The following is a 9,161-nucleotide window of genomic DNA, read 5'->3' on the forward strand; positions in this document are numbered from 1 at the left end:
CCTCCCTCAACCCCTCCCCCCACCTGTGCATGCACTCTCTTGGAAGAAAGAAGAAAGAAAGAAAGAAAGAAAGAAAGAAAGAAAGAAAGAAAGAAAGAAAGAAAGAAAGAAAGAAAGAAAGAAAGAGAGGGAGGAAGGAAAAATCAAGACATTTTCTGAATAGAGAACTCTAAGAATTTGTTGCTCTCAGAAGTACCCTCAAAGAATAGCTGAAAGGAATTGTTCTAGACAGAAAGGAAATGGTGAAATAAGGAAAACTGGAACATCAGAAAGGAAGAACATAAGCAAAAGTATGGGTAAATACAATAGACTTCTCGAGTTTTCTAAATTGTGCTTGACGTTTGAAACCCCCCCAAAATCATTTATTTATGTTCATTCCTTTTATGTTTACTCCTTGCAAGCTTCCAAATCCCTTAAGATGATGAATTTTGAAAGTCCTCCAGCTCTATAATTGGCAGGACCCATGGAAAAATTAAAATGCAAGGCCCTGGTTCCTCAAAAAGCTACATATAGCATTACCATCTGATCCGGAGGTCCGCTCCTAGGCATACAGACAAAAAAACTGAAGGTGGGGACTTGAACCGATACCCGTCTGCTGATGTTCTTGGAAACACTGTTCAATGGTCTGAGGACAGAAGCAACTGAAGGGTCACTCGACAGATGAGCACATCAATGGAATGTGGTAGATCCATACAATGGAATATCGTTAGGTCATAAAAAGGAATGAAGTTTCTTATAGATGCTACTGGGTGACCTTTGCAAGCAGTGTGCTGAGTGAAATAAGCCAGACACGAAAGGGCAAATTATGTACGATGGCATTTGTATGGAATATCCAGCCTAGGCAAATTCCCAGAGGCAGAGGGTAGAACAGAGGTTACTAGGCTCTGGGGTTGGAGGGAGTGGGGGTTACGGTTTAGTAGACACAGAGTTCCTGCTTGGGTAATGAAAGGGTTTTGGAAATAGTGGTGATGGTTGCACAATACTGTAAATGTCATTAGTGCCAGGGATTAACTTTAAAATGGTTAAAATGAGGGGCACTTGGGTAGCTTGGTCAGTAAGGCATCAGACTCTTGGCTTCTGCTCAGGGTGCCATCTCAGGGTGGAGAAATTGAGCCTTGTGTCAGCTCCACACTCAAGCTTGAGATTCTCTCCCTCTCCCTGTGGCCCTCCCTGATGCACTCTCTAAAATAAATAAACAAATCTTTTTTAAAAATGGTCAAAATGAAAATTTTATGTTGTTGGGACACCTGGGTGGCTCAGCAGTTGAGTGTCTGCCTTCAGCTCAGGGCATGATCCTGAGGTCCCGTGATCAAGTCCCATATCGGGCTCCCTGCATGGAGCCTGCTTCTCTCTCTGCCTGTGTTTCTGCCTGTGTCTCTGCCTCTCTCTCTGTGTGTGTGTCTCCCATGAATAAATACATAAAATCTTTTTTTAAAAAAAAGGAAAATTTTATGTTGTATATTAGTTTTGTTGAAATTTAAAACATGTGATATCCTCCAAATCACTGAACTGTTCACTTGAAATGCGCGCGTTCTCTGATATGTGAATTATCTCTCAATAAAGCTGCCAAGAGAGAACGGAAGACAGGCAGGAAGGAGGGAAAGCGGGAAGCGCATGACCATGAGGCAGGTAAGAGAGATTGTTCACTAGAGATCCTTTCGCTCCTTTTTAATTTTGTTCCATGTTTCACGTTTTGCCTTTTCAAAAAGTAATTTACAGGGGGTTCCCAGGTGGCTCAGCGGTGTAGCGTCTGCCTTCAGCCCAGGGCATGACCCCGGGGTCCCGGGATCGAGTCCCGCATCGGGCTCCCTGCATGGAGCCTGCTTCTCCCTCTGCCTGTGTCTCTGCCTCTTTCTCTGTATCTCTCATGAATGAATAAATAAAATCTTTTTTTAAAAAAGTAATTTACATATTTTTGAAATAAAAACACGCAAAGCCCCTTGTTCAAAAACTAAGAATTTCAGGACATTGACAGCAGAGCATGAAATCCTGTGTGGGCAACTCCGTGGTGGGGGGGCCCTGGGTAACTCCAGAGGCTGCAGGCCATGAAGCCAGCACTGTCATGAGGCACCCAGAACCTCTGCCTCTATATTTTCTTACTGAAAGCTACATTTCCAAAAATAAAAAATAAAAATCACACATTTGGGTTGATCGGAAATACCGATACACACTTTGCTTATCTCCCCTTCCATCCCCGTGAGGAAAACAGAGCGCAGTGGACTGTGACGCTTGCCCACCGCTGGAACTGTGGCCACCCCTGTGGCCCACATCCCTCGCTACCCTAGGGAGGTGGCCCCCGGCGCCCCCCATCCGGGTGGCCCTGGGAGTCCCTCTCAGTAACAGAGCTTGTGTGGCCCCAGGCGAGGACCTGCCTGTGCTAACCTGCTCAGACCACACCTGTGCTCCATTTGCAGGTGCGGAACGTAAGGTCCAAGGTCACCCAGAATAGGAAACTGCGCCCTCTTAATCCCTGGCCAGATCCCCAGGGGCCAGCAGGGCTCGTGACAGTGCTGCAGGCAGGGTGACAGGGCACAGGTGCCTGCTGGAGAGGACCAGCACGCTCGGGGCAGCCACCTGCCTTGTAACCCTCACAGGCCCCGTATTATCACATCTTCCCACTTTACAGAAGATGCTGGAAATTCATGTTTGGGAGGCAGGAGGGGAGCCTTGCGCCGTGCATCCCAGGGTTGGCTCACGTGGAAACAAATGCCCCTGAGCCAGGCTCATGCTGTGCCCCCAGCTGCCTCCCTCCTTCACCTTTCCAGCTCCAGCCTCCTCCGAGCCCTGGGACCAATCCAGGGGATGCCCCGCGCGGCGACCAGGTCGCTGAGGGCATGCAGGCCGAGCCAGGGGGTGCGCGGAGGGGCCTCCCCGCCTCAGGATGGGGCCCCTCCTCACTTGGTGATGCTGAGCAGTGTGGCCTGGGACGCAAGATCCCAGATCTTGATGTTTTTGTCCAGGGAGACAGAAGCCACCTTCTGGCTGTCGGAGTCGAAGCAGCAGGCGGTGAGAGAGCGGGCGTGATGATCTGTGGCACAGGGAAAGCGGCTGGTCAGGCTGGTCACCCTGCATTCTGGCCCCGCGTTTCACTGGGGACTCTTGCCCAAACATCTTCCCGGGGGGCCAGCCACATGCCAGGCTCAGACCGAGGAGCATGGCTGACCCGCTCCCTGTCCCCGCAGAGCTTCCCATCCAACAGGGATGGCCTGGTGCCAGCAACCACCCACAGCACGTGGGGGGCCACACAGCGGGGGAGGGGGGCTGTAGATCACGGCTCCTGGCCCGCAGAAGGTTGGCCCTGCCCTGAGAGGTCGAGGAGTGGCCCCCAAAGTCAGCAGGAGACACAGAGTAGGAAGAGGGCCCCCAGCAGTAGGAGCAGCACGTGCAAAGGCCCGGAGGTGGGCCAGAGCGTGTGCAGGAGTGTGGTGTGCCACTAAACCCTGGAGCCTGAGAGCAGGTGGAGTGTGAGGTGACCCAGGAAGGAGAGGTGCTGGCCGTGGGGCAGCACCCGTGTCACAGGTTCTGCTCAGCAGCAGAAACACAAAGTACACAAAGGGGGCTTCGGGCATGTGAACACACACACATGGGTGTGCACACTCTCTCTGAGGTCAGGAAGGCCACCCAGCGATGTGTCATCAAGAACAGACACCCCGGGATCCCTGGGGGGCTCAGCGGTTTAGCTCCTGCCTTCGGCCCAAGGCGTGACCCCGGGGTCCCAGGATCGAGTCTCGCATCAGGCTCCCTGCAAGGAGCCTGCTTCTCCCTCTGCCTGTCTCTGCCTCTCTTTTTCTGTGTCTCTCATGAATAAACAAATAAAATCTTTAAGAAAAAAAAAAAGGAAGGAAGGAAGGAAGGAAGGAAGGCAGGCCACTGTTGGTCAAGTGACAAGAGGCTGTTGCCCCGGCAGGTGGAACAGAGCGGGGAGCCCGTGCAGACTCACTTTTGACGTAGGACACGGTGGTGGCAGTCTCTGCATCTGTTATACAGATTCCGCGGTCCACGTCCAAGGCTGAGACCACGTACTTGCCGTCGGGAGAAAGCTTACAGGAGGCTATGAAGGTTTTGTGTTTGATCTTCCACTGAATGGGGCAACAATCAAAAGGTTGTTTTCTCTCTAGCCCCGCCGTCCAGGCGAACTTTCTGTGATGATGGAAACGTCCCATCTGTGCACCGTCTAGTCCGTGAGCCTCTGGCTGCGCATGGCCTCTGAGTCCTCGTAATGGGCCAGGGCAGCCAAGGAGCCCAATTTCAAAGTTGGTTTCGTTTCACCTAGTTTGACTAGTAGATGTAGTTAGCAAGGCTGTGCCCAGGCCAGAGCGACGAGGCCAAGTAGAGCACCTGGCAGGACCAGCAGTGCAGTTCTGGCAACAGCCAACTTTCCTCCTACCCAGTTCGGTAAACGGGGGTTCGTTCAGTGCCTCCCTGTGCCTCGCACCACAGATGAGACCCTGCAGCCAGGCCCCAGGTCACTCACTGTCCCCTTGGAGCAGTTGGCACTCGACCTCGGGGAGGGGACAACGAGCCGATCAACATTCCAGGAAAGGAGGGCCTCTCTGTATGTTACTGTTATGGTATTGGCACTGTCACCATTTTAAAGTAAGCCCACAAGGACACCCAGGTGACACCCAGGGTTGGACGCCTGCCTTCGGCCCAGGGCGTGACCCCAGGGTCCGCAGCAGGGAGCTGCTTCTCCCTCTGCCTGTGTCTCTGCCTCTCTCTCTGTGTGTGTGTGTCTCTCATGAATAAATAAATAAAATCTTTTTTAAAAAAATAGTGCAACACAGCCTGACTTATCCATGCATCCCTGAAAAAGGATGACACGGATGTAACCCTACCCACCATTTATTTTTGAGTGAAAAGAGTCAAGATCCACAAAGGACGCACAGAAGGACACTGGGCTGTTAGCAGCGCATACTCACCTGTGCTTAGAGGGAAATGCGCACAGATGTAGGAAAAGAGATGCCAAGGTATTGACTATAATTTCTGGGCTCCTTACAGTGAATATAAACTGATCTTTGCAGTGAGAAGAAAAGAGGAGAAAGGGGAGGTGATGAGGAGCTCCCTGGGGAGCCTCCCCAAACCCCGACAGAACCAGGGCTGCCTGGGCACGGGACAGACAGACGGAGTGTCAGGCTGGTCCCCGATGGACTGGACGGATGGACGGACGGAGGCCTCTCCAGGCTGCTGCGGAGAGGCTGCTCCCCAGAACACTCGTGGTGTTTTGACCACGTGGTCTTTGTCCCATCAAATCCCAACACCCCACAGGGCGGGTCTCTGATCCTATGCACTTCCCTGAGCCTGGAATGCCGTGCCCCCCCCCCCCCCCCCCCGCTCCTCTCGTGTATCCAGTCCTTCCAGCAAAAGCCCTCCCCTGCCTGCCCCAAGAAGCTCTCTTTCCCGATGCCCGACCTCCATCACCCAGTGTCCCTGAGAAAATTCTCCTCTTCTGAGAGCCTGGTTTCCCTTCCTACACCCAGGGGCCCAGCCCAAGCCTCACCCCCCCCAAGATGCCCAGTCAAGACCTCGCGCTGCTTGCTAGGGGGCCACACTCACCAGCAGCTTGCCTGTCTCAAGGTCCCAAGCCCTCACCGCTTTGTCGTGGGACGCTGTGACAAATCTGCCAAGAAAATGATCCAGACAGTTATAGCTATGGGTTCTATGAAAAAAGAAGAAAAAAAACATAGAAAATCTAATTTAGGACCAAGATTGTACGTAAATACCCAAATTTTTCTCAAAATGCTCCCCAAGTCCCCTCCATGCTCCTCCCTGGACACGGATGGAACCTAATGCCAAGGCACCGCTGCCCGCCGTTGCTAAGTCCCCTGCCACCCAGGGAACTTCTCCCACATTCGGGGCATTAATGGGACCGTTCCCTTCTGCAAACGACCGTCTTCTGCTGAGGGGATACGTGCGGCTCACACGGACCGACCCCTTCCTTCTCTGCTCACCTGTCTGTTTTACAGAAACACTTGGGCAGCTCCCTTTGTTCTGGAATGTTTTCTTGGACGCTTAGCAACACAGCAGCCATGTGCCTTTGTATATAACACTGTACGTGCACCGCCCACCCGTTGCGTGTTTCCACGGCCCTTGGTGCCCCCGTGTGAGATGAATTCCCACCCAAGTCTTTCTTAGCTTTGTAGTAGCTGCGGGGGGCGGGGAGGGGCCGAAGCTGGAGCAAATCTATTTTCATGCAAAGCCCAAGGCCTCCCAGAGGCGGGGGGCACCCCTGGGCCTCCGACTCCCCTGTGAGATGCCACCCCGGCCTCCAGCGCCAGGGCCCCTTGCCGTGTAGCAGGCCACTGGGGGGCCACGGAAAGGCAGGTCCACGAAGGAAAGGCAGACTGGAGCCTTGATGCGTGCTGTCTTTTTAGCACTTTATGTTTTCAAAGAGTTGTCACGTCCCCTCGACGCTCACACAGAACGTGCACACGGTGGGGACACAGGTGGGAGCTGGAGGCCGCCCGCCCAGGGCGAGGCGCGGGGAAGGTCACCTTCTGCTGTCGGCCGTCACGCTGCAGTCTAAGACAGGAGCTTTGGGCCTGTGCTCAAAATCCCGGACCACGGAGCCATCCACAGCATCCTCGGAGCAACGGGGGACAGGGGGCAGGAGGCCGCTGAGCAGCCGGTGGAGCACAGCCAAGTGCGACAACCTACCGGCCCCTCACTCCTCGCTCCACCCCAAAGGCCCCAAGGGCTTCCTGGCCTCCCCAAGTGTGGGGTCCCTGGAGAGCGCCCCCTCCAGGGCACCGGCACAGCCCGGACCAGGCCACTCTGCGGGCAGCGCTGCTGACAGTTCTGTCCATCTCTACTGGCTGAAGAGGCTTTGTGAGATCCAGCAAGAGCTCTCAAGAACTTTTTACAAGTCTACACCCTTTGCACACCTGGGTGGCTCAGGTCATGAACCTGGGGTCCTGGGATCGAGCCCTGCGTCAGGCTCCACACTCAGCGCAGACTCGGCTTGAGATCTTTCTCCTGCTGCCCCTCCCCGTGCTCTCTCTCTCAGATAAATAAATCAGATCTTAAAAAAAAAAAAAAATTCACACCCTTCGACCCAGCACCTCTGCTCCGAGGGGTCTCTCCTAACGAACTGAGGTCAAAGGCTTGTGCGTGGGAAGGTTCACCACGTGTTCGAGAGGACAGCAGACACGCTGGCACTGGCCACCTCGAGGCAGCAGGTGAACCAACGCCGGCACCGGGGCGACAGTGGGGCGGCAGCCACTGCGAGCGAGCTGGCCCTTAGTGCCTAGAGAATGTGCCGAGATCGACGCCAGGGAATAACTCAATAAGATGAAGAGAATGAGGTGAAGAGAATAAAACACGGTGCCAAAGTGAAAAGTGCCCGCTGCGGCAGAGATGAAGTATTTCCAGTTAGAAATGTGCCAAGAGCTTTTCAGGATAAGCTGGGGTGGAAAAGTCCCCTGGAAAACCGGTGGCTGCTAAGACAATGAATTCCTAGAAAGCTCTTGGGTGAGAATGCGGTGCCCCGGGCTCGGGAGCTTCTGGCCCAGCCGGGCGGGCCTGTGACGGCACAGACCACTCCGCGTTAGGAGCCCAATCGTGCTGGGTGGGGTGGGAAGGACCCCGTGTCAGGGGTCCCCAAGACCGCCCCCCAGGCTGGGTGATTCTCCAGGACCCACAGATAGACCCACAGCTGAGCTGTATTGCAGCAAAGGACAGAGCAAAATCAGCAAAGGGAAAGGAGCCTGAGGTGGAGCCCAGAGGAGACGGGGGGCGGGGGGGGGGGCAGGCAAGCTTCCAAGAGTCTCTCCCAGGGGGACATACGGGACACGACTAATTCTTCCAGCCACCTGTGACGTGTCTTCTACTGGGGAGATGTGCCCGAGCCTTGGGGCCCAGGGTTTTTGGGGGGATTTTCTCGTGTACACCAAAATGCAGACTCCCAGAAGGAAAGCGGGTCCTCAGCATAAACCACATGGCTTATGCCGCAGTCTGGGTACGCTGAGCCCCCTTTATCTCTTAGCAGATTGCAGGACACCATGGGTCAGTCCAGCTCCCAGATGCTGGCCAATGCCATCCTTGCCGGCGGCCTCAGACCTGCCAGGTGAACCCTTTTCTGCATGACCCAGGCCCTCAACCCTCCTTCCCTAAGACATCAAAGAGTGGGGTCACGTTTGGGTAGCACAGCAGGCCCTGATCAGCGGTAGGAGGGGGCAGCAGGAATCCAAGGAGGAGCTCACCAGGACAGGACACATCCACGGACTCACAAGTCTAGTGGCTTCGGAGGAAAGAACCGGTCTGGGCAGCCTGCGATCCGGCCTCCCTGGCTCGTGCTCCAGCACGAACACAGAACTAAGAAAACCATCGCTGTGGGGCCCAGAACCGCAGTCTGCGGGGAGCCCACCCCCGGGCCAGCTAAGGGCAGCCCTGGAAAGGAACTGCCACCAGGGATCCTGGGCATCTCCAGCATCTGATAGTGACACCTTACGGCCAAGAGAAGGAACAGCGCCCGCAGAGGAGCACCCTCCAGAACAGGTGCACTGCTGTCAAGCGAATCCCTCCACAGGAGATGGATGGCAAACAAGCCAGATTCTGTTAGCAAATTTCAGAGGCAGTGGAAATGTCTCTGTTTTGTATTGAATGTTTCTTTTAAAAAAAAAGGTTTTATTTATTTATTCATGAGAGACGCAGAGAGAGGCAGACACAGGCAGAGGGAGAAGCAGGCTTCCTGCAGGGAAACCAATGAGGGACTCAATCCCAGGACCCCAGAATCACACCCTGAACCAAAGGCAGATGCTCAACCGCTGAGCCACCCAGGTGTCCCTGCATTGAATATTTCTTGAAATAAATAAGTGAAAGACGCTCCCCCTTCACCTGGCATTTGGAGCCAGGAACCCCTCTGTGGACTCAGATAATTCAAGGCAGGGGTGCTGGTCAGACCTTAAATGAATGGGAAAGAGTGGCTCCAACGAATAGTTGGGAAAATAGGGAAATGTGACAATATCCCCAGGCCAAGCTTATCACAGTTATATAAACAGTGTTCCTTATGGTCTCAATTTTGTGAACCCATGTATACGTGGGAAAACAAGAAAAATAAACATATATTCCAACATTTTCACAGCACTTAGCTTCAGGGTCATGAAATGATGGCTCTCGTTTCCTCTCTGTGCCGTGAGAAAAGCCACCAAAGTTGCTATTTCTTA

Source organism: Vulpes lagopus, chromosome 2 (assembly GCF_018345385.1).
Source record: "Vulpes lagopus strain Blue_001 chromosome 2, ASM1834538v1, whole genome shotgun sequence".
Lineage (NCBI taxonomy): Eukaryota > Metazoa > Chordata > Mammalia > Carnivora > Canidae > Vulpes > Vulpes lagopus.